This window comes from Danaus plexippus, chromosome 5 (genome assembly GCF_018135715.1).
Source record: "Danaus plexippus chromosome 5, MEX_DaPlex, whole genome shotgun sequence".
Taxonomy (NCBI): domain Eukaryota; kingdom Metazoa; phylum Arthropoda; class Insecta; order Lepidoptera; family Nymphalidae; genus Danaus; species Danaus plexippus.
In genome coordinates, this window is record NC_083539.1 from 2,748,634 (window position 1) to 2,775,787 (window position 27,154).

The following is a 27,154-nucleotide window of genomic DNA, read 5'->3' on the forward strand; positions in this document are numbered from 1 at the left end:
TTGACATCTTAATTATATTCTGATTCGGAAGTTTTTTATTTTAACTTCTGTTATTTATTTTTAAGGCATTAGACAAAAATCATAAGAGATTTTGTATCATAATAAAAATTTTCACCTGTATAAATAGAGTGTTATATGTTTTACTTGAGTATGAAAATCAATAAAAACATTGCATGCCAGTAAAAAAATTAATACTATAAAAATATTTTATACGTTTCGTTTATGGAGGATGATACTGATTTTTATTTAAATGTGAGCCGATTCCGTAACGCTTAGATTTTCGCTGGGTGGAGCGCTTGGTCATAGAGATCGTCAAATTTGAACATGAATGCTCCATCAACTTCTGGCAGTTAGTAAGAGACCTTAGAAAATGAGCAAATCATCCACAAAAGACCGCTCCTACAATTGCGTTTAATGCCAGGGTGACTTCATGTGGACCGGGTTAGTTATTGGGATTAACTTACTTCATTACAAGAAGTTGCAAGAGGGTGTTAGCGATATTTATTGGTCTGACTTTTAAAAAGCTAGGTCTGTAAGTGAAGTGACGACCCCATCACCCTCCGGGTAACCGGTGCAATCAGTCACAGGGGGGAGGAGGACCTTGACCTTCTTGTGGGGTCTTGGTCCAGGGCTGGGGGTCAGCCCATGGAGGAGGCGGCCGTCCGCGGCTGCCGGTTTGGCGTCGGGACGTGACGACCCCATCGCCCACCGGGTAATCGGTGCAATCAGTCACGAGAGGGGGGTTCGCCACTGAATGCGGCGAAGGGAAACTCGGGCCTCTTCGGAGGTCCGGGTCGCTTGATGGCCGGTCTCCGCTCTGTCCGCCGTTGGACGCTTGCGTTCGGCGGTGGGTAGTTGGAGACTGGCCGCGTGGGCTTGGGTGGGAGGGGTTAACCCTCTCGCGTTTAAGCAAGCCCGCCAGGCGGGAGGACGCTCCTTGTCACGTGGAGTAACCCTCGGGGGAGGTGGCCGTTCGCCGGATCGTCGCGGATGCATGCCTTGAGCGATTCCCGCGTCGATCCACCAGGTGGTGAGGAGAGTGACCGCTGGTGTTTTAGTGGGTAGCATGGGCCCTTCTGGCCCGTGAATCCCACATAAGATCCTCCGTCTCCCCTAGACGGAGGGGTAGGTATAAAACCTTTCACCGCGTTAACAAAAAAAAAGGTCTGTAAGTGAACAGGTTGCTTTACTAAATAATCATCTTTTAAAATTGTACCACAAGCATGCGCCTGTGCGGCTTATGCATATAAAACACTTAGCTGGTACTTTGTTGGCTCCGAATTTTAACCGATTTTAACCGGCTTTTAACCGAAAAGACTTTTAAGACCTAGCATCGTTTTAAATATTTACAAATCAAAGCTCATCGAATATAAAAAAAATAATAGATTAAATAATAATAATATTATATTACATTAAATAATAACAGAACAAATATAACTTTGTCTAACTCTATAAGCCCCTGAGTATTTATCCTGTGTCAATAAATGTTTCGGTCGCTTTGAATATTTGTTATACCGCGTCTGTGTAAATAAATAAAGCTATAAGCCTCGACTTTCAGTGATCAATTGAGTCAGTGTAACGATTTATTGATATTTAATTATAGTAGTGTGTTTGGAGCTATGATTGAGTACTTGTAAAATGTATATAAATGTGAGTAAAAGTTGAAAAATAATTTTTATTTGTTTTGTAGAAGTAATTGAAGTCTAAAATACATTATAATCCCAGTAAATAGTGAAATTTTTTTAAGGTAACATGAATAAAATAAAGGCAATTAAGACAACTTTTTTGACCGTAAAATTAAAATGATGTATGTCTCTAATAATCTATCAAAAAGACTTTTAGTAAATATACAGATATATTTACTTTAGATATAGGCTATTTAAAAAAAAAAATTATACGATGAAAAAATTTTAGTTATTTTCAAAATAAGTGGACTTCAATAAAAACTACCACTAATACTACTAAACTCCTCTGCTCCTGATCACCGGTAACTGTTTATAAAAATAGGTCATATATAATATAGGTCAATATAAAAGGTTCGAAAACTTGATATTAGCGATGGTAAAATAAATATCGAAAAACAATAATAAAGCACAGTAGTTATGTTTAACGTTAAGAGTCTTACACAAGGAAATGTTTGGATCTTGAATTCATATGTTGCAAACACCAATGTAAGTAAAGAAGTTCATGCTTTTGACCATTAAAACAAAGTTAAAACAATTCTACTGATTTTGTTATATATTTTCCCGTTTTTGTAGCATATACTTATATAATAAAACTTTATTACTGCGTTCAATTACACTAGATTAGTATAGTTTCTACAGTGCCTTCCTAAGTTACGTTTTATGAACACTATCTTGCTAATACGGGCCAAAATAGAGATATAAAAAGTGGCTAGTTCTGTACCCGCACATACCTGGCCGCAATACAAACTACTGTACTAAAAAAAAAAATCAAATATCTTCTAGTTTTGTTACTTCATCATATTTTTCATAAACATTTTTTATTGTCCTACCAGTACCACAATGTCATTAAGTAGTTGTGAATGCCATTTTGTCACTTCGCTTTTAATAAATAATCTTGGTAAATGAATTTAATAATGTCACACATTAGATACTAACAAAAATTTCAGATAAACCTGTACTTGACCGAGTAGATCATTAATTAATGAAGTGGTCAAGGTAGAAAAAAAATAGGAATTCATTAGAGGGGATCAACGCTCATCAGGGCGTCGCTTCTCTTGCCCATTTTGACAAATTATATCTAGCAGTTTCGCGAGTTATGCTTGTAAAAAAATGCATATTGCATTTTCAGTTCGTCTTTAGACATTAAAATATTTCCATGCCTAGATTCGGTCTGTACATTTTTTTATATGAATGTAGCTGCTGTTATCCACCCTAAACATCAACAAGTTTTAAGTGGTATATGAAAAAAAAAATAATGTGAGATCCTTTGAAATAGATTATAGTTTCAAAGAAGAAGAAATACAGTATAGTAGCCAGTAGGGCAGTGTTTTACTGCGATTTCGGGTTGTAGTCGGTATACTTGGAATATTCCTTACTTTTTTTATTTGTGAGAAATTTGAAGAAATATTTGCGTGTATCCAAGCTATGTGATAGTGAATGGATGATATTTTAATAGAGTTTACTCTTACTTTTTATTAAAAGATTAAACTCTATGAAATATTGTGAATTACAATACTTCTCATTATTGACAGGATTTCAGTTTTTTTTTTTTTTTTTTTTTTTTTTTTTTCGAGTTGACAGTAGCTGTTAGCCCTATTGGCTTTTACAGCGTCACCGGGAGGGGTGGGCGGCCCGACGGGACCAACTCGTTTAATTCGGGCCCGAAGGGCCCGACGGAGGGATACGCCCGTCCCAAGGGTGCCTCTAAGAGGCCGGACCTCGGCTTAGGACGTCGTTGTAGTGGAGGATGAGTCGGCTATTGGAATACATGACGTCCCCCGACGGCAGAACGCCGGAGCGACGTGTTAGGAACGGGACCTCGTCTTCGCCGGCGAAGGCGGTGCGTTTGTGTCATGTTGCTTGTGTGTCTTGAGGACTTTTATGTCTGTACTGTCGGTCATATGTTTACTGTCAGGGTCTAGGAGGTGTGTCTGGGACGCCTTATCGTGGGTCCTAATTGCCATTGGCTTTGAACGCTCCCATGGCACTCAACATGCCCGCGTGCTGGCACATTGCCAGCATGCGGGCCTGAAGATTGCCATCGGAGGCCCTCAGCTTGGCGGCGAACGACTGCACCTCCGCGGGGTCTATAAGACTCGCGAAGTCACAGACTAACTGCAAGTCAGCTGCGAGGCCGGTTGCCGGTATGTACGCGGGTGCCTGAGGGGCCTGTGTTGCCTTAGGGGCCTGGGTTGCCTGCGGGGCCATGGGTGCCTTAGGGGCCTGGGTTGCCTTAGGGGCCTGGGTTGCCTGAGGGGTCATGGATGCCTTAGGGGCCTGGGTTGCTGTCGGTTCATTAATAACGCTAGGCCTATGCCAGGCGTTTTTTGCAGGAGGAGCAGCAGGGATGGGAGCCGGCTCTTGGGCTTTGTTAGGTTTCCGCCCAGCTTTCGCCCAGTGCGGCGCTTTGGGACATCCGCGAAAGTTCGCGGGATGACCCTGCTGGCCGTACAAGACGCAGCTAGGCGGCTCCTCCGTAGGCCCGACCCTGCTGCAGTCGGATGTGCCATGGCCGCCTAGGCACTTTACGCAGCGCGGGCGTGCGTAGCAGAACCTCTGCGAATGGCCATATAGTTGGCATCGGTGGCATTGCCCCGGGGCGCCGCGGTTTCTCGGGGGCTCGATTTCCAAGCCCGACAATCGACAAACTGAAGGTATATTATAAATTTTCTTACCTTCCGGGGTAAGGGACAGATGAACTAGTACCATGTCAAAGGGTTTTTTGTTGGGCCTGTGCATGCGATGCACTTCCAACACCGGCAGATTTTGGGACTGAAGGTCCTCTTTTATGACGTTTACAGGTATCTCCGCGGGGAGACCCTTGATTACTACCGTAAGCCTACGCTCCTCCGGGAGGGCGTAGGTGTGGTACTCAATATTTTTTTTCCGTAATATCGCGGTCAATGCACGGTGGTCGGTTGGAGTGACTGCAGAGACCTTGATCCCTACTGCCGTGTTCCGGGCTGACGTAAAATTAATATTTTTGTCGTTAAGTAAGCTGGAAATATCGTTCCAGCTTTTGTTGGTTCTAATGTAGAGTGGCGGAGGCATCATCGATTTGTCTTTTTTCCACGCGGTGGTCGGTATTGTTGTACGCGCAGCTGTGCGAACAGGTGCAGGCGCAGGTGCGGACACAGATGTGCCCACAGGTGCAGACACAGGTGTGCCCGCAGGTGCGCGCGCAGCCGCGCCAGGCAGCCAGGCAGCTGCGGGTGACGTCACTATTTTCTTTACTGGCGTCGGAACCTTCAGCGACTTCGCCGCCTTCCTCTTCCCCGATTTAGATACAACGGGCCTGAACCCGTCGTTGTCCTCCTCGGTGTCGGAAGTCAGCGAAGAAGAAGACTCCCACTCGTTTTCGGAGCATTCCATGTCGGATGGAATGCGGCGTTGTGGGCAGCCTGGTGAAGCCGGGCTATCCGTGTCGAAAGAGGCCATCCTCAGTGGCTTGCAATGGTCGGTGTATTGTTGGTAAATATTGGAAAATTTATTTTCGAGGAACTGTAGTAGTCCCTCGAATCGGACTTTATAGTTGTCGCCCATGATGGACGACGGAACGGGGAGTGTCCTCCCTGCCTTGACAGGGAGGTGTATAAATGTAAGAAAGTACGAATACTAGTCCCTGCTTTTAGGTAACAGGGGTGTACCTACTTCCCTATCGACTGTGATACCTGGCGGCAGAACAACGGCGACTAAGCGACGGTGACTGCTACCCTCTTCGGAGTCTGCTTGATCAACGCCGGACACGTTGATCTTCTAACCTCTTCTATCACTTTGTCACTTTCACACTAATAATCAGCATCGGAATACTGTACCACACGTCTGCACCGTGCGGAGGTCGGACGAGTTCTACAGGATTTCAGTGTCAAGCAAGCCGTTTTTATTCTATTTGGTATGACACAGTAACGTATCGTAAGCCACTCCCACATTCCGGGAGAGGTATGGAAACTCTTGTTATCGTCCAATTAATGGCAATACCATCGCATAAGTACCACAATTAGTAGTGGCTACTGGAAAATCAATCAAGTGAACTGTGACCTACTGTAAAGAGTTTGTAACGTTTTGTTCATTATGTTTTCCAGCGATTAGAATTATTTTTCAGGTACCCGGTACACATATCTAAAATTAACAGCATTATTCACAGCATATATATACTATGTGATTGTTTTTAACAGTTGTGATTAAAAATCTGTAGTTGAGCCTACGTAGTGCCAAAAATTAAAGTGATTTAACCGTCACAAATGTCACCTGCCCCCACTCTGTTGTTTCTTTATCACAGACCAGTGACCCGATATTTAAAATTGTTGTACTATTTTGTTTTATTTTTAATGAGATCTAAGACTTTTGCGAGTATCCATTTAATTGATTCAAATGTTTAATACTGGTTACTTGATTTAATGAAAATAATCTTAAGTAGTAAAATTGAACGTCTTCGCCTTTATGATGGTATTAGTGGTTGGTAGGTGTTTGACAGCAAAGAATTCAGAATTAAGTTCTTATATGAAATGGTTTAATCTCAGTTGTTAATTTTTATTATCGTTAAAATAATAAATATTTGATAATCCTGTGATTGAGTTTAAAAATTATAATATACTAAATTAAAAAATATAATATATTTTAAAAATATTTTTTCTCATTTTTTTTTTATTTTGACTGGATAGTTCTTGACTGTCATTCCATCCATTCCATGTGAAAATGGAATCTTAGCTAGTGACCGCACCCCAGTAACAGTCTTTTCAACCATTTCTTGAAAACGCTCAAATTATATTTAATTTGAAGGAAACACAGACGCAGTCAAACTATTTCAAACCTTTGCTGAGGACCTGAGGACTAAGTAATCGTATCACTTGATAGATGGTAGAAAGGAGATGCGGGAATTAGAGTGTGTAATTTCTGAAAAGACTTGCTAGATTTTATCCTATAGAATATGTAGAATGCCAAGAGGCTGGACATTTTTCGCCTGTGCTCTAAGCTGACTAGATGGGATTTAACCGAATTGCGGTCACAAGTAAACTCACGTAATTCTTCACGTCGTTCCATGGATTTCAAGCAAGTGATTTCATTGGACAGCGCCTACCCAGATGTAACAGCTGTATTCCGAATATAACTGGACCTTCTTTGTTTAAAACAAGAAGCTGTTCCGACGTAAAGTACTGCTGCACTTTTGTGAGAACGCCAAGTTCTCTTGCAGCTGCCTTAGCTTTGGACTTAATGGAAATTAAGGTTCGAGTATACCTCAATAACTAATAACTGCAGACGGTCAGAGTTGTGGATAGAAAGACCCCTGAGGAAAACCAGCGCTGACCGCCATTGACTTAGACGAGCAGCCTTCACAACTATTCGTAGTTCTAAAACGGTCCTTAAAAAAATGAGAAATTCAGGCAATCAGACCATTGAATGTCAAGTGAAAGTGCGAAAACTTAACCCTTGATTTCTAAAGCTCTCCCCCATAAATTCGTGGCGTTTACGAGAAGATCCCTATTCGACCGATTTTGGCGAAATCCATATTGTCAGGTCACTTAGGAGACCATTATCTTTAGGTGTGCTATGAGGCATTCGTTTGATCAATGGAGGTAATTGAAATCAGACGATAATTATAAGGACCTGCACGGCTTCCCTCTCTTAGGCACAGGTACTTCCAAGATGTAGGTACAATGCCAGTCATTAAAGGGAGGCGATGCAATCGTCTCAAAATAGCGGAGAGATTAATGCCATAATAATTAATACGATAGATACAAGCGTTCTATAACTTTTTGTAAAATTTGGTAACTTGGTTAAAGGAAATAACATCCAGAGTGTTGTGGTTTCCCCAATATAACTTTATTTTCAATCAAAGTCATATTTTAAAGTAACTGGTATTTTAACTAGTAATAAAGAAATATAACTTAATTTTATACCTTTATCCATTGATTTCTATTCACTTATTAATCGATTGCATAATTTTTCTTATGTGTTTAAAAATGAAACAACAACATAAAATTGGGTTTCCTTAACTACAGACAGTACCCAAAAAGTCAAATGATTTTCTATTAAAAATTAACTTTAAAGTAAATGCCCAAAATAGGAAAATGTTTCATAGAAATTCTGCTTTAAGGATGGTGACGTATAAATAAATCATTTTTCAATCAGTAAAAAAAAAAACTTAAAACAGTTAATTAACTGCACGTTAATGGAGGTTTGTCAAGATGAAAATGTAAGCTAGAAAGTAATCAGCTTATGTGAAGGACGGCGACAGTTGTTCATATCTAACAGTTTTTATTCATATGTTAAAAGTATAACAGCATTTTTCCGTTATGCATTTTATTGATTCTCATGGGATATACATATATAGCTTAATTATTAGCAAGACACGATAGGAACGTATAGCTGATAAATGTATAATATTATACTTTTATTTAACGGAATAATGTTATTTAGATAAGACGAGGTCTGTTATTATTATTAATTTTTTAATTTTCTAATTTTACTTGTTTTTTGTAGGTAATAGTAATAAACGTACATTTATTGTGTATTCTAAATTGAAAAGTTTTGAATAAAAAAAAAATCTACGTGTTTCATAACCATATTGGATCTTTAAAATACCTGAACCAGATAAATTTTGGAATAGATGATATATTTAAATGAACACCAAATTGTTCTTCTAATAAATTTATTCATAAAGATGATATAATATACAACAATCAGTGTTTGAAACATTATAACATTGGCAAATCATGAAACTGAGGACAATGACCTAATTATGACTTACCGCAAATCATTGCCACATTTGGCGCAAGCATACAAATGATGCTCTCATACTGATACCTCCTGTAAATTATACTAACCACAAAGAAAATTCGTCTGATATAAAGTTTGTATAAAAAGTAGAAACTTTATATATATTTATATATTATAATAACATTAATTTGACCTGCAGTACTTAAAAAAAACTTGGTTGAACAAATGTAATAATTACATAAAAAAAATGGAAGAAATAGGTCTGGACGCTGTTAACATCTTACTTTTTATGATTTTTTAATTTTTGTCGCTACTTGTCACAATTTATTTTCAGTTAAACTTTTGTGTCACATATACTATCGTACTTAAGTCTCCTAGGCGTAATAAATAAATTGACCAACATGTAAGTCCAACAATTATTAATTCTAATAAATAATTGGTTCATATGCACAAAATTATGTAATAGTTTTTTGTAAGTTTCGATTAAAACATAAAACGCAAGAAGAGCCCTATCGTACTTTGCATTAATTTATAGATTTACTGAACTGGTATCACTAGATAACAGCATTTTTGTTGCTGATAGTTCAATAAGCATCCTGTCAAAGAGAACTGTCCTTGGTCTGAATTTAGAGCCGAGTTTTGTGTTTCGCTGGAACGAGGTCAGTAAGGGCTCATATCAACATATCGGGAGAGGAAAGGGTGGGAAAAAGGAAATGGCAACCAGCTCGCTACTACACGCTGCTTCATGTCAATATTCTGTGAGAGGGTGGTACTTTCCGAGAGAGCCCCGGTTCGAGCTGTAGTACTTGACCACAGCCAGGCTCTACCACACTTTTTAATCTTAAGAACTTCACAGTTGGATCTTAAGCTAGCTTTTTGTATGATTTTCTACTGAATATTACTTGATTTGCATTTGTGTTTATCTGAACATTGTCTAGTTCACTATAACACGACTGACTTTTTTAGAACTCGTTCTTTTTGGTTGGTTTCAAATGATCAAAAATAACTTCCTTATTCTTTTTTTATCTAGTAACTACTAGACATATTTAAAAAAAATTAAATCAAAACTTTTTTGAAAATTTTACTCTATACGTAAGAAAATCTCGCTCAAGCGCATGCAAATATCCTACTTATATTTTTTTAATTTGTTGCATAACACCCTAGGCCACTAAATTTACAATGTGTGTACTGGCAATCAACAACATGTAGTAATCTGAATCATGAAAATTTTCAAGGCACACCAAACAGGCATATGCATATAAAATGCAAATATAATCTAGCCACACTATAATGTTGAGCAGCTTTAATAAAGACAGTGAACGATTCTTGAGAAAAACCAAGAAGATGCAGACTTATTTCATCCTAAAGAATTGCTGATATTTCCGGTAAGGTATTAGGCTTAACAGGTACAGGCAAAGTCTTTGGAAATAATAAGATCCTGAATATCTATACGTGAAGGTGAAATTACAGACTTACACGACCGCTTTTCACATAGGAATAGCTTCTTTTTGAGAGGAGACAACGGATTTTATGTTGTTATTGTATTCGCAAATAGGTTCTTTTCCACATAAGTTTGTGACAGATATATATCCTTAACCTATTCATATCATAATTTTTTTACAAAGCTTCTGAAGGTTACACCTTAAAAAAATATTTGTACGCAACACAATAAAACTTAAGTTAAAATAATATTACCGTCAATTAGAAAATCTTAAAAATCTTAAAAATTAATATTTAAGCTTAAATCCGTAAGATTGAAGATTCGAAATTTAGTTTTTGAAACAGGCCTCTTTATAGATTTAACATTTAATAATGTTTGTTGCGGCAAATATATATTATAATTTATTTTCTTAATCTCTAAAAACAATTCTTGGGTTTTGGCATTTTGTCCAACAAGAAAGGATGGCCTTTAAAATACTGCATTTATTGCTGTATACTTCAAATTCAATTTTTTATTTAATGTTATGAAAGTTTAGGGGAAATATCAGAACCAAATTTATGATTTTTACTTGTAAAAATAAGTTATTTGTGCACGTAGCAAATTATTTTAAATGCTACTATTTTTTGTTTTGAATTTTTTTGTCACAAAATAAAACACTAAACAAACTAAAATATCAGAAGCAAAAAACAAACTTTGTAACCTGTTGTGCCTCTTGATAAAATAAAAATATAAATCAGATCCTACACACACAGAGGAACCGATGAAAAGCAGAATCATTTTCAAAGAAATAAAATATCTCCTACTCACTTTATTCACAAAGATGGCTTTACTAAAATCCTGATATTGATAACGTATGGAATATAAATAAGGTTTCATGTCTTTGTGAATTGAATTTCTAGCCGAAACGGAATTTTCAAGTCACCTTTCAGTAAAGAAAATATTGTTACTAATAAAACCATTTTTGTCCTTATTGTAAGCTTTTGAACCCCATTTGTAAATTGTACAAGTAAGTTCGTTTTATTGTCTAAAATTCTAAAGACATAAGTAAAACATTTTTTATATTAATTATTTTACATACATCTGTAATAAAGAAACTTTATGAGCTAAAGAGAAGAAGAATTTCACCAATTGTTGAATAATCTATCACTATTATATTGTATTTTTATTTTAATATAATATAGTTCAGCATAATTTAGTTCCGTAGCCACTATTTCTCGTCACTTCTGTCATTGTTAAGCTTCTAATATGTTGTTTGCAATATTATTCTTTTACATACATTATTCAAATTTACAAAAATTGCATAAAGTGACATCGTATCGAAGATCTCAAAAAGTACATAAACATAAAATTTTCAAATGATATAATTTGTTGGACTTAAAATTTCAATAACATAAACTAATTAAATAAAGTTATATCCTATTATAAAATTATATAAAACACAATGTAAATCGATATCATTTTTATTTTGAATAAATATATGTATATATACATTTTTTGGTGACAATTCATTTCACTTGTTTTTATATGTAACAAAACCTTCACTAAACTCTACCCTTTAAAAAAAAGGGTAGAGTTGCTTAGGTCGTACCGCGGAAATATTACGTCTGATGCGTATAAATTATGGCGATTAATATTGTTATCGTGAAATATTTATTTGAATTAGCGACCGTTAACAATGAAAGAGCTGGCTGGCTGCGTGAAACTGAAAATATGAAAATTTTCTTTAGTTTTATAAATCCATTCTTCGTGCTATATATCAATTTTATCCAGTATTGTAAGTAGTAAATAATGAAGACATGAACTCAATAATTGTGTTGGATAATATGACTATAGTTGTTAAATATACTTAAATTTGTTACGTTAAAAACACTTTCAAAGTTCGATGATATAATTTAATTATAGGCACTATCATCTGTAAGGAAATGGTTGAAGATTTTGCCCTACGTCTTTATTTAACTAAAACACTAAGTCAGATATTTTTACACCAATAAATTTATTTGTTTTTACTTTATTTGAATTAAATTTACCTAAAAACAAATTGATTCAACAAGTGTTTTAATAATTAAATAATCTATCTAATGGTAAAACGATGTTAATCCGGTCATTGTTTTATGTTATATATTCTTGCCCTTTACCGCTCTTCTCTTTTTTTTAAGTATTGCCTACATAGAAAAAAACAAGATAATCACAGACATGAACCAAAATCATAAATGTTTGTTAAACAACGTAAGTACGTATTTATTTTGTATTCTAACTGCACAAAATAGAACTGACTTTTTATGGTTTTTAAATATATAATGAATAGTTCACTATATCTGCAATTATATTTACAGCGTTTATTACAAACGTACAAAAAACCTTTTATATTACGTATTAGTTTAAGTACTTCAACAAGCAACCTAATTTTTAATTTCCAACATGAGTGTAATGATCAAAGTTATTCACTTAACATCAGTTAGTTTTTGTAGTCGTATAAATAAGCCAGCATTTAATTTTCACTGATGTACATATTTGTTTCTAACGTACAAATATTATCGTCTTAAAAAACAAAAACATAGTTAAATTAGTATTATTCGTTCAATTGGCTCTTGACTCGTGAGAAAATCTAGAAGATTCATCTTAAAATAACATAATAATACAGAAAGAATAGGAAATTGTCGACAAAATAAAATATATATATGTGTTAAATTTGTGTTTAAATTCAAATATAGGTAACAAAAATTCTGTTATTAAAAATATTTTTATCATGTCACTTTCTTCCTTTAAAATTTAAAACCGTTAATGTACACGAAGGTTTAATTGAAAATGTAGTGGCTTTATCATCAATTTTAATTCCAAGTGATGAAGATGATAACTTAATCAAAGAAAGTGAGCTTAAGAATGACTTCTTTTCCTAACTTTAATTACTAGCCAACACTTTTGTAGTTAACTAAGAAAATAGTGCCATCTCAGCATATCTGATTTGACTAAAATGTTTTAAATAAAATGGTTATATTTATTTGCAATAATCAATTAAATTGATAGTCAATTTTAGACTTCTATCACTTATTATTATATTTATATTACAATTACTATATTCATATCACAAACTTATTATTATATATACTACACTTGGATTTTGAAAAAAAACATGAAATATCGAAATCCTTACACCATTAAATGATTTTAAAGTACCCATTTTGTCCATGCTTTTACATTTTGGAGATTTTTAAAATAAACACATGTACCTCTTTATAAAATGAATTCGTAATATTTGTTTGCAGCATAACACACTTGGTAAAACTTGCAAAATGAGTTTGATAAATTCACAAGGGCGCCACCTTCTGGGAATGAGGGAATATTTAACAAAATTTAATTTGTTCTATATAATCTATATAATGTTGCTTAAATATTCTATATAATTTTGCTTAAATAGTATTGCTGTTGGAAATTTGCTTATGTGTTTTTTAATATGTTGTTTAATTTATATAACAACGCTTTTGGGAGACCTTGTCTATTTTAATTCCTTTCACAACAATATGAGTAACTAGGTAGTCATTCTCATATCTCAATATTAGTCCTTTCTTACTATCTGTTCTCATTTCTACTATTATAATTGGTGAGATGCCTAAACTGTTCCATTTGACTTTTACTTTTTTGTTCCCTTTTTTTCCAAAAAAAAAAAAAACATTTCGAAATTTTACATATCAAATGAACTTGGTAGCATAAAAGTCACTAAGATGAATTTAAAGGTGCCCTTCTTAACATATGTTGCGTATAGAATTTAATTGCTTTTATTATATAGCTTAAAAAAATAATCAAATTATAGTAGACAATTTAATTTTAATGTCAGGCAATTAGAAGATATTTAAAGAAAAGAAATTGATCTCGATTTCATGACATAGAGAATATAATAAAAATATATAGGTACAATAATTTGCTGTTGAGCTAAATGAGTGAATAAAAATTTGGATAGACATTAAAGAGTAGTATAATTTATCGCTATTATGGAAGTTAAAATTAAGTTGCAGCCTACCATTGTTTAAAAGAAGGGTAACACTGACTTTAGCCGTCAATGCTCTTTTTTCCTTTTTAAATCTCATTTATATTATAAGTCTATTTTATATTTTTCCACCTTTTTATAAGCATAGTTTTGAACCGTAATTGACTGAAATATCTTAACTTTGTTGCCTCACAGACCGGATTAGAAACATAAATATTCTACCCCGTAACCCCTGCGACAAATTTAATGAATCGTATTTTACTATACAAACATATGAGGAAAGAGGCTTACGATGGGTGAGTGGCAGATTTGTCATCATTCATATTTATATTATTGCGACTTAAACATGCGAGACAGATTTAAAACATAACTCTTTTTTTATGGCTTCGCTACATTCAGGTTATAAATGTAAATGTTGATTTTGACGTTTTATTTGGCATTTTACAAAGTAAAAATGAGTTAAGTAAAAAAATACTTTTTCAATATATTCACATTACATCAAATATTTATTAACTTTATATTCAGCAATACTTTCGAAAAACATTTACTTCATATTGGTTTTTGCAATTTATGAAAAAAGACAGTTTGTATCATATTATAGAAACAAATGATTGAAATAGGTGAAAGTTTAACGTAAGTGTACGTATACTTATAAAGTTCAAAAAATCGTGTATATTTTTAAATTCGACAGGATAGTGCATGATTGTCGTTGCACCTATTGATAGATATACAGCCGTAGCGTGTAGATGATAAACGTACTATCTCAATAAAAGCCTATTCACTCTAGTCTTGAAAATACCCAAACTATAATTAAAGCCCTCCGTGTGTTTAGTTTTTTGAACATAAAAAGAAGACAGGGTTTAAAGTATACATTTTCTGAGCACACTGTCCATAGCTGTGTCCAGTAAAATACGGAATGTCTGGCTACCAAAGTTGGGGTTCGAGAGGCCTCAATACCTACTACCTAAAGGGGCTTTGTGCACTCCAAGTCTAAAAAGTTGGAGTCAAAGTGATCGAACGGATAGTGACGGAAGAAAGACAAAATTGGATTTCAGTAGCGTTATTTTACACAAGAATGCCATCACCCTTTTGTCTGAACTGAAAAAAGGAAGACCCTTTTAAAACGTCAAACAAAACTGCGAGAATATCACGATTGTTCTTTAGAGCTCTCCCCCAAAGATATGTTGCATTTACCGCAAGATCCCTAGTTAACCAATTTTTTCGAATCCGGTATTGTTGGTATTCGTGAAGATCACTAACTTTTTAGTATAGTATGAGTTGTGTATTCAATATACATATTACGTACGTTTCATAATTGTACACATTAAAAACGGAATTGGTGGCTTCATTAAAAGTTTTCTATTTAATTTTATGTGGAATTATGCTACTTTAAGCATACCCAGAAATAATATTTCAGTAGCTAGTGCTTTCCAGCCTAGCCACATTCAGTTGTGAAACATAAACAACCTTTCTGCTAATGGGTAGGTTGGTGAAGTTAATAAAGTATTCCATCGCCTGACATATCGCATTAGTTATATCATTTTCGCTTGCCAACAGATATCCAGAGGAGAAAAAACCTGCCACCAAGAATAAGTTTCAAAAAATTATGTTTCTCATCGCAGTCTTCTGACTTTAATCGCTACATCCGCCTTTCACTGCAAAAAGATCATTATGAGACAGCGGACCTGTGGATACAGACTCAACCAGAGAGTGGTCAGTAAATCTTAATGGGGATGAGAATTCAATCGTGTATTTGCCTCGATCAGTTTTTAAAAAACGAGCCATACATTGGCTGGCGTTACCAGTTTGAACAGTCTTAGCGACAAGTGAAAATTCAGCTCTTCTCTCCCATCGTGGTCACTCAACTTGTATGGAAACAGCCGGTCTTGATGGTAAGTAATATAATCTTCACAAAAGACCAGATGGTAACAAAGATGAGTCACATCAGCAGCTTTACTGAGATGTTTAAATAGGAAGTCGTCTAATGGTCATAATCCAGAGTGCATCCTGGGTAGGTGAGGTCCACCGCATTTGTAGATCGTAGTTTCTGCGTATCTGTCAAAATAAAGCGGGGATGGACATACACTTATATTTCACCGATTATATATGTATACATCGTGTATTAGAGACTAGACAGATTTAACAACTAGATGAGGATAACAGTGTCAAGAATATTTTAATCATATCTTTTGCGAGAAGTTATTACGCTTATATAATGAATTCTATATAAATAACAGTCCAACAACTTCAACTTAAACTATTCTAAAATTGTTATCCAGTCAAAAGTCGTCCGTTTTTTAATTCCATATACACTTAGGTACTTGCAATATTTCGGTACATTTTGTTGTAAATTGTTTTAAAGTTGCTTTTTTCCTGTTTATAATTTCCAAAGATGACCAAACTTTCAATATTGTTGACATTATTTGGTTCTTTATGATTATTTAATTCAGAGTATTTTGACATTTTTAATAATAGTTATTTCAATAAATAAATATAGACTTTTTATTTATGAAAATGAAGTCATTGTTATGAGCTTATCAAGCCTAGAAGCATAACAATTTGTGATGTCTGATATAAAGAGTCAAAAATTTAGAGCAAACATTTTTTTATAAAGGTATAAGTTATACAACTGTCTTGGGAGCACAGCAACGATTAAGTCGTAAATCCCGTAGAAAGGTCTGATTTCTTCTCGACATTGATAAATGAGATGCTCAGATTCCTTTTAAAAGATTTTGTTAAGGTATTAATACTTTATGATTGAACTGAAAAACATTGCATCTGAAAATATATTGTTCCCATATAGGTACAGCAGTTATACTTACTTAAGATAACCTGAGATGTGAATAACTGTAAAGCTGCAAAAAAAAAAAGATTGATTCATTTAGACATTTTGCTTCTGAAGTAATTTATTGATTTAAATTAATATTTCGTATTGAAAATGTATGTTATAAGAAATAACAAGTTTAGAACAAAAAATAAATAATTTTTAATCTTATTTTATATTTTTAGCAGCTACTTACAATTACTTAACTTAAAATTTGTTGGTTGTAGTATACTTGAAACGTTCAAAGTAACACTATGATTTAATTGCTTTTTGAATATTAATCATTAGTTTTCGTTCATCAATTTCATCATTTTTACATATGTCTTAATACAAACAATTTTTACATATGTCTTAAATACAAACGAATTTTTATGTTATTTGTTGAGTAAACTGAAAATAATACAGTATGGTTTTTTTTTAAGTTAATACTTGCAGTTACTATTAAAATCCGGACATTTAATGTAGGAAATGAATTTGACTCTTTATGTTAATCTTGTTCTTGGAATACTAAAGCTAAAAGCGGTAGTACTCTCTCGAGACCAAAGGAGCTTTTTGACGACAACTTTAGCAATTTATTTCTCTGAGACGCACCATCTGATGTGATATCTTGTAGTTCAGTTATAAAACAGGGCTGAAAATTTTGCTTTTTATAATCTTTCCCCCGTTTCATTTGATTAAAGGGTTTCACTATAATTTTGAATACGATTATCATAACATCTGAATTTTAATATAAAACCTAGAATATATTATTTAAGAGTTATAAAAATTATGGTACGTAGATGTACAACAATTAGAATAGCCCATCTGCACTGACACACTGATATGAAGCGTAATTATGCGTATTTTTGTATTTGTTATTCGTTTTCTATTTTCGATCCTGTATTTGACTTTACTAAAATATTCAATTCTTAATTGTATTTTTTAAATTTAGAACTTACAAATTATAAATGATCTATTTTTATTTATAATTGATTAGATGTAAATACTTTAGCAATACTTTACGACTGTTTTTCTCTTTTGACATAAATAAAAAAAAATTAAAACCTAGAATTTAGTTCACGGATGTGGTTTGTGGGAGTGAAGTTATTATATAATAAATATTATGCCATATTGCATATAAATGTCCTTATGTAACAAAATGGACATTAAGATTTTTTGGAAGAATATATGTAAAATTTTCTATTTAAAAGTTTTATGAACAGCGCTAAAATGACGACATGCTTTTAGTCTCAACACTTTATTCTGCAGATAAAATTCTTTCAAATAAATACCTATTCTTTTTGCTACTCCAGATAAGTCTTTAAGTCTTAAAAATGTTAATATACTAAAATTTCCTCCAAATGAAAAAGAAAACTAGATGATTATATTTTTATTACAATTTAATGTTATAGAATTTTAACCTATTCATTTTTTTTCTCATTATCAGCCTATAGGTGCCCACTGCTGAGCAAAAGCCTCTTCTTACATGGAGAAGGTTAGAGCATTAATCACCACGGTTGCTCAAGACGGGTTGGCGATTTCAATCTTTTAATTCGAAATTATAAGACCAGGTTTCCTCACTATATTCAGTGGTGTCTAAATACTCTTAGAAAGTACATATGATTCGGAAAAGATCACATTGGTACTTGCCAGGTTTCGAATCCGCGCCCTCACGTATAAGAGGCGGGCCTTTAACCTCCAGGCCACCACGACTTACTTATTTTAACCTTAAAATATGGTCAATTAAGGTCAAATTCATAGCTTCTTAAGAAAAACAATAGCATTTATATTACAGTAGTGATTTTATAGCCTGTCCGATATAACGGACGCTATGCATAGGGTCCGTTATATTACGTTAATGCTACAAACTTGCTTGAAATAATAATTTATACATATAGTGGAACCATGTGTTACATATATAATATTTACTTTTTACTCTCAACAATCACGAAATTTAATACTCTGTATGCAAAAAATAATTACAATTTAATCTCAAATTATCAATTTTTTTTACATATTTTTTGTAAAGTAACATTTAATCATAAAACTTGCTGATAATAGCAGAGTCAAGAATAGTTTAAAATATTGTTTAAATTTTCTATTACGTCAAATCAACTTTATCATTAATAGGATTATCCACAAATGCCTTACAATATCCTAATAGGGCGTATATCTGTACCTGTTCCTTAGATATACTACATAAACAAAAAAAAGAACGAATATATTCATTTGCCAAAATAAAATTACGAGCCTATGACATTATTTTTACCCTCTCATGAATCGCACTCTTCATGTGTTCTAGTATAAGACTCGTTAGAATATAACCTATAATCAATATAATCAAAACGTATTTCGTTACATACCTATAATTAATGTTATAACATGGAGAAATTTCTTTAAAAAGTACAAAAAAAAATAACCAGAGGAGAATGGATAAAGCACATTGTTCAGGTTCTGAAAAGATTGTTCATAGTATTTTTTTTTTTTCAAATATGAAAAGGTGGAAACAACTAGAATCGTAATGTGTATCATATTTTTTCCGAACATTCTTTCAAATTTAAGAAATGTTACTAAGATTTCCGTTTATACATGACTATTAATTATATTGTTTAACGTTTTACACGACGATACGATTATTTTGAAACAGTATGCACTGATATTTATCCGGGCTATTGAAATTAAAAACTATTTTAATTTCAATAAAGCAGATGGCTGGCAATCACTTATCTAACTCATGGGATCTCCTCATCAAAAATTTAAATCCTATGTCCTTGACCATAATAGCACTAGATCTAAAGATATATTCATATCCAGAGCAAGAGAATTAAGAAATCGTTAGACGTAGATGACAAATAACAATTATTTATACACACATTCGTCTTTTTAAGTAATCAAATTATCAGCTAAATGTAAACGTGTACTCGTGGAAATCATAAATGTCATTAAATATAATATTATGTATTGTCAAAATTTTAATTTTAATATTATGACTGAAATATTCTCTATTGTATGAAATTAAATTTTATTTTCATTATTTCGAAATTAAATAGCGCATTACAAATTAGAGAATACTAAATCTATAATTCGAATGAAATTTAAAGAAATCTAGTCAGACATAAAAATAGTTTAAGACTAAACTAGCTTTAAATAACTCTAACACTTTAAAACTAGACCAAAGCATGCATAGTCAATTTTATGATAACATTGGACAAAATTTGGTATAAGAGATGGGGCTTGGCTTTTAAAGAATTCTTGAACGAATAATTTAATCTTTACTTTTTTTCTTATGATATATGTCATACTTTGCCATCATGAAAGTTATATAAATTACCTAATATAAATAAGTCTAGCCATAAACATTGTTACCAGAAAAAAAAATGTTTTTAGTTTTTAACCACCACTTTGTATTAAAATATTACCTCCCCTTACCTATTGGTTCGGTTATTATTTTGATTTTATGTCCCCATTCTTATTAAGTTAACATTTATCAATTAATTAATGCGTCTTTTATAGGCTTCAAGTCCTTAGTCATCTTTGAAAATACGTGCCATGGTTCTAGGTGCTATCTTCATGTTCCAAAATAGAGTCTTGAGCTTTCTTACAGGAATTCTTCGAATTTTTTCGTCACAGTTTCTAACAGAACGTGGACGGCCCAAACTTTTTCTGTCACAAACATAAAAGGTTTCATTGTAACTTTTAATAGCCCGGTACAAACACATTTGACTGATACCAAGCGTGTGGATTATTTCAAAATTGTAATTGGCTTCATGCCAACCTTATAAATGGCAATCATATTAATTGAGTTGTCTTTATCGCCCCACTCCATTTTAACATCACAAAATAATTTACCATATACAAATCAATGGTAACATTTTGTTAATTTTTAATTATAATAGTATTTATAGCCAAACTAAATATAGCTGTAGAATATAGATATGCCAAATAATACTATATATAGCAATTCTATACTAAAGTGGCATTATAAAAATGATAATTTCTTCTGCTGTCTTAAGATTATTAACTCTATTTATATTTTATTTATATTTCGCTCACATAATTTTTTTTGAAAGCCTAACACATTGTCCTTGATGATAAATTTTATTCTGTTTTTAGTATTGATATATATTTTTGAAATTACCTTTATGTTACGTCCTCAGTCGTTGGTGTGTTTGAATATATATATTGATGCACTCTGATGTGTTTTTTCATTAAACTATGTGAAAGATATAAGATTAGTTTTCCATCACAAATGTAAGGTTATAAATAGTTTAACTTTAGAAAGTTTGTACTATTTACTTAAAAATTGGATTACGTAATACACTATTATGCAAAATCTTTACAATATAGAAATTTTCGAACCATTTGTTTTGTGTTCAGTGAATAAAAACAACTAGGTTTATAAGTAAAGTTGTAAATCGATTACATTAAGTATTATTAAGTGTTATAATTTTTTTGTGTTTTAAAGCTCTCCAATCTTTGTCACTTACTAAATACAATTCATTTAATTAAATATATAATTATGATATGAAAATATTAATAATCTTAGGAAATTCCGTTAACATCGATATTTTGTATTACTTTTGACTAATTTCATTCTAATTTTTGGCAACTGAGGAACTATTGTTTTCATTTTCTCTTAAATTTAATTTTAATGAACACTGACCTCATTGGCGTAATATCGTTCCAGTATTTAAAAATACCACACTATAATTTAACAGTATAAAATAACTTATTGTCAATTTATGTTATATATTCTCAGTGAGAAAATATTAAAAACATAATTATAGGAAATATCCACGAATAACGATAGAATAAGATAATTTAAGTCTATCTATCTACGATTCGAAACGATGAAATTTTGTCAGTATTATATAGTATATTTCATAGTAGTTACCATTTCCCTGAACAATACTAATGATATCCCGTGGGAAATATATTGCTTAAATAACTCAATATTAAACACTAATGGAACATAAATCGGACGTTAAATTGAGTTTTTAGTTTTGTAATTTTATTTATCTATCTAAACTGCATTTTATGATTATAGCAATTGTAGAACAGTTTATATTAATTGTTGCAAATATAAAACTCACCAAAGCTTTATAAACAAATGCTTTACGCTTACAACGTGTTTGTGAAACAGACCGAGCTTATGATGCCCTGCAGTATCGTTTCCTATATTTCCATGGTGAGAATAGCTACAATTCCACACTCTACCAAGTTAAAATAAGCACTAGGATAACAAATTATGACACAAAATATCAGCCCTACATTTTTTTTCATATCAGATAAAAAGTAGAAAAAAAAATTGAAACGGAGAGGTTAATTTACATGTTAAAATGCCGAGGATTAATTGCATCTGCAAGACACAATCCAGCAAGATGAAAACCTTGAGAACAGAGGACGATTACTAATCTTGCCGTCAAGATTTATGGGAGTCCACGTTCAGTCCACATCATATACGCAAGACGCCTTTTACTTTGTCCGTAAGTACGGTCGACCTGATTTTTTCATAACTTTCAAAACCCAACACAAAGTGGAAAGAAATATACAAAACTTTTCTGGCTCTCTCGCCTCGTGACAGACATGACATAAAAGCCCGAGGTTTTTACCTTAAACTAAAGTTGAAGCTGGACCCAATTGAAAGTGAAAAGGTTTTTGGACCATTTCTGTGTTATATGTACAGTATTAAGTGGTAGAAACAGGGCTTGCCACATGGACATATGTACCACTGTGGTTAGACTGAAATGTAAGTGCTGAAGCAAGATACTATACACGGACCATACGGCATATTAAACAGGAATTTTCCCTGCATGCAAGAAGACCATTTCTCTTAAAGATACCCTCGAATACTTTCAGTGCAAACAATACCAGTAGAAAGTTTATATCCACTGTATCGTCAAAAATCACCAAAACAAAGTAGCTTTACAACTAAAATAAGGTCACATGGTCAGGAATTAGATTTAGATAGTAAATAGGTATAACGTAATTTATTGTCAAGGATCGTCAATGTTGAATACATCAATATTAACCATATACACATAAATGTTGAAGCACGTAACAATGTCAAATCCACAAAATACTTATGTAAATATATGAACAAAGATAGTGACCAAGCAACAGTGGGATTTATAAATAATGATTACGATGAAGTTACTAGCCTTCAATCAGAACTTTATATTAGCCTTTTTGAGGCAGTTTGGCGTATTTTCACTTTTTTTATTCATGGACCCGTTATTCATCACGACGTTCATCTTGAAGGTCGACTAAGGAATATACTTAAACCCCGAAAATATGAGGGAGCGTTTAGAAAACCTGAGAGGAACCATTCTGATAGTTTCTTTAGTCCTTGCGAAACAGACGCATTTACCAAGTCATTCTTAGGCAACACAATTCCATCGTTTTGTACCTCTGTTTAGCAACAGAGTATTTTTATTATTATTTTTAACGACGTGGTTAAATTCAATCAAAGCAGGTCATTAACTTTAATTCTTAACCTATGCAGGACAAACTGATGGTAAGCTTCAATATTTTGTACATTGTGTAATGATTGTATAAACTTACAGAATAAGAGTGCAAATTATTACACTAAAATAACAGCTAGCTCTGATGTTTATAATTTTACATATTAAATAAACTTTTAGTTCATGCAATCGCTGGTAAGGTTTCTCAGAAGGTACACATTCTAGGTATATATGAATTTTTTATTTACATATATATAGTCAAGTAAAATAATTACATATATTCATAGTTTGTTAAAATTTTTGTTTGTTATAAAATATTAACTATAATGCAATTAATTGGCTGAAGGGCTTCATTTTTTAAAAATAATTCACAACTACAAGAAAGGTAATGGAAGAAATATTGTAGTTCTATTTTAATAAAAGTGACATTACTGACTAACAAACTACACTCATCGTGTGTCATTTGTAATAATAAACATATATTTTTGAATATTAATTATAAACACCAGCTATAACATTTCATCAGACTTGTATTATAAATGCGAAAGTTGGTGATTATGCAAAGATGTTTGTTGCTCTTTAAGGATTCTCATAAAATATTCATAAAACAGTTTAGGACCATGATTTAACTGTAGTAAATTCAGCAATGCCGAATAATACCCTAGGTAACTAATCATAAATGTTATATTTTGTATTCATACAATATATATCCAGTATAGACTGTCAGTTGATTATCATATCTATTTTATACACATATATATTTTCAAATTCTAAGTTCACGCGTGGAAAGTCTAGAGTATAAACTATTTATGGGTAATGTATGCTAAATAAGGTCCCTGTTATATAATCGTGAAAAAGACTTCAGAGAAAACTTACTAAATATTTTATGATACTTGAGCTTAAATGTCCATTTTATTTTATATATTTTTTTTAACGGATTTTTCTTTGGCAACAGTGAAATATAAAACAAAAAAAAAAACAACTTCATACGCGCACATTTTAATTAAAAATCCCTACATTTATAGTGAAATATTAAACATGGCAAACAACTTCGTAAATATTACTTAGAAATATAAAAATACAACAGTGTATCAGACTGCCAATAAAACTGTACATTTTATTCTCAGCACGTAAAGGAGGAGAATAGGTGACTCATGAGTACGCTTCTTGCTACAGATACCAAAAATTCTGTCAATATTCTCAGCTTCAATTTGATAATTTGAACTATTTATGTTTGCTAAAACTTACATTAAATTATTTTTATTTGTGTAAGCTGATTACATTTATATTCAATGCCACATTTAACCAATTGATAAAATGCCTCAATGATCTAAGTACTTAATACTCTATAAAAACAGTCAATTCAATAATTTATTTTTTATAGGTTACATTATTTATTACCAGCATTTACTGCTAGTCTAAGATATAAAATTTTGCAAAAAACTTCTTCATAGAGTTCATTATTAAGCAACAAAAGTTTGATTGTGACAAATGATATTGAAACTTAACACAAAATATAAAGTGACTTTCCAGGTTTTTTGAATCTCTAGTGAACAAAATATATAATTTTGACACGACATTATTTCACTCCAACTATCACGAACCTTCAGGCCACTTTTAAAAAATTACTTTTCATCTGTATAAGTCAGGTATTATTTAAACAGCCAGATAAAAGTTAAAGATCAGATTAGGATTATACATTTCTCTTCACTATTTACAAAACTGAAAATAAACTTCCTTTTTATTTGCTTGAATCAATATTTAAACTTATTTATTTAATTCAATAAACTTTTCTTATTTGTTTTTGTGTAATAAACATACAATCCTTGTTTTTGAGTCGTTGGCAAAATTATGCATACTTGAAATATTTCATTTACTACTAGGATTTAATTTAATTTGGAAACGGCATTTGAGAAGGCCTAGTGATATATACAACCTCCAATATATATAACCTCCTATATATATATTTTAACAACAAAGGGGACAAACGAGAAGATAGCCTACCTGATGAAGGTAGCAGTAGGAGTAGTTGGAACAGGGGTGACAGCGTTATGGATAGAGATGATTACAATATTCCTTTCAGTATCTCTACCCATAGCATCCGAACAATGCAAAGGACATAACTTTCAAGATCACTTTCATTTCAAGCAAAAATTCATTGGACATTTCGACCAACCCTTAGGTAGACTCAGATGTGCTTTTCTACAAAACGTATTACAAAAATGCCTTATATTTATTGCATACTACTTTAATAATAAGGTATATAAATGGCATACTTTAATAAAAGATAATACTTTCTTATTAAGATAACGTTTTTGTGATATACATGTTAAAAACTTCTATAGTTACAAAGAGGCTATATCTATTATAGAGGATAAAATTGACTTGAAACTTTTAAAATGCGTCATTTTTATATACGAATATATATATCTATAAGTTATTTAAAATTGAATACATCATTTAAATATTCCTATCAGATTTGTATGGATTAATTTTGTAAACATTAAACACACAGCAGGAATTTCAATGCAATTGTGAACACTGTAAATCTTTAACAAGCATCGCCTGAAATGCTACGTAAATTGCCTATTGAGTTTTAGCTAATATCTCACAAATGTAGCTAGATCTGCTCTATTCACAGAAATATTTCAATCATATAAAATTTTGGATAACAACACAAAGAAACGAAGGCGTGGGTGCCGTAAGCAATCCTAGTGACGCACAAAACTTAATTATCTCTTAAAAGTTTTAAAAGAATTGAATAAACATAAAGGGTGAAAAGATAATTCAAACAGTTAAAAACAAGCAAAATTTAAAAATCTAAATTATTATAAAGACATTGGAAAATATAACGAATACATCAATAATTTCTGGTTATTTTGCATGAAATAAGAAATAGTACTATTGATTATTATAGCTGATTTGTTTAGATAACATTAAAAATAATAATAATAGAACTCTAATATTTCAGGCTTACAATAGAAACAATCACAACATATTACTCTATCTAAAATTTATAGATCCTATAACACTAATAGTAAACAATGTTATTTGGACACATTTATAACATAATATTAGCAAATTTATCCCCTGGTGCTACTTTTAACGTCTCTCTGGAGATATTAAAATAAATACCATTTTATTATAAATTTATTAAACGTATTTAAAATGTGTAAAAAATATTGATAAATTGAACAAACAATAAATGTTTGATGAACTCATTAATGGCGTGCAAATTATTTTTAAAATAATAAGAATCAGAGTTTTATATTTCACATTTTATATAAATCCAGAATTTAAATAACTTAAATCAGAAACGGGTTTTAGATGCGAATGAATTTATTTTTAAGAATAAAATAATTGTAGCAACGTTAATACGATGAGTTGTGTTTGGAAGATTAGAAAATCGTCTTTAAAAATATATTATTAATTTAAAGTAACAATTATTATAAAGACGTGCTTTCCTCAAGTGGAGACAAAATTGACAAATTATATTATAAAATCAATTAATTTCCCAAAAAAGCAAAGTTTTATTAATTTAGGTTTTGAATAAAATAAGTTTTAAAATATTGTAAGTATACTACGACGGACGCATGTTAATGGAATACACATTTATATGCTGAGTCTTAATTCAAATTCATTAAAATTGCCAGATCTATATCCGACTGTTACCTTGAATTTAATGTTTTATTTTTCGTTAGAGAATTGTTTTTCCTGCCCTTAAACCCTTTGGTTTTGTCATCTAATTTAACGGTCGTAATGTCAAGCCATTATTCGAATTGTTTAATTTTTGGTTTGGTATTCTTAAGGTAAAAAATGGTAAAATATTTCCTTAAGCTGTTTCCTGGTTAATTATTTTTATTTCTGTATTGTATTTTATTTTCCTTTAGAAATATTAGTTATGGATAAAAGCCTAAAGAGACGAAGACGTTGCTGCCCTTTCAAATTTAACGTTAATTAAAAAGTCCAGTGAAGACGTCGTTTTATGAACCCTTAGTTTGCTATGTGGGGTCCAATGATAATATGTTTTTAACTTTCTAATGAAAATATTTTTTCTAAAAA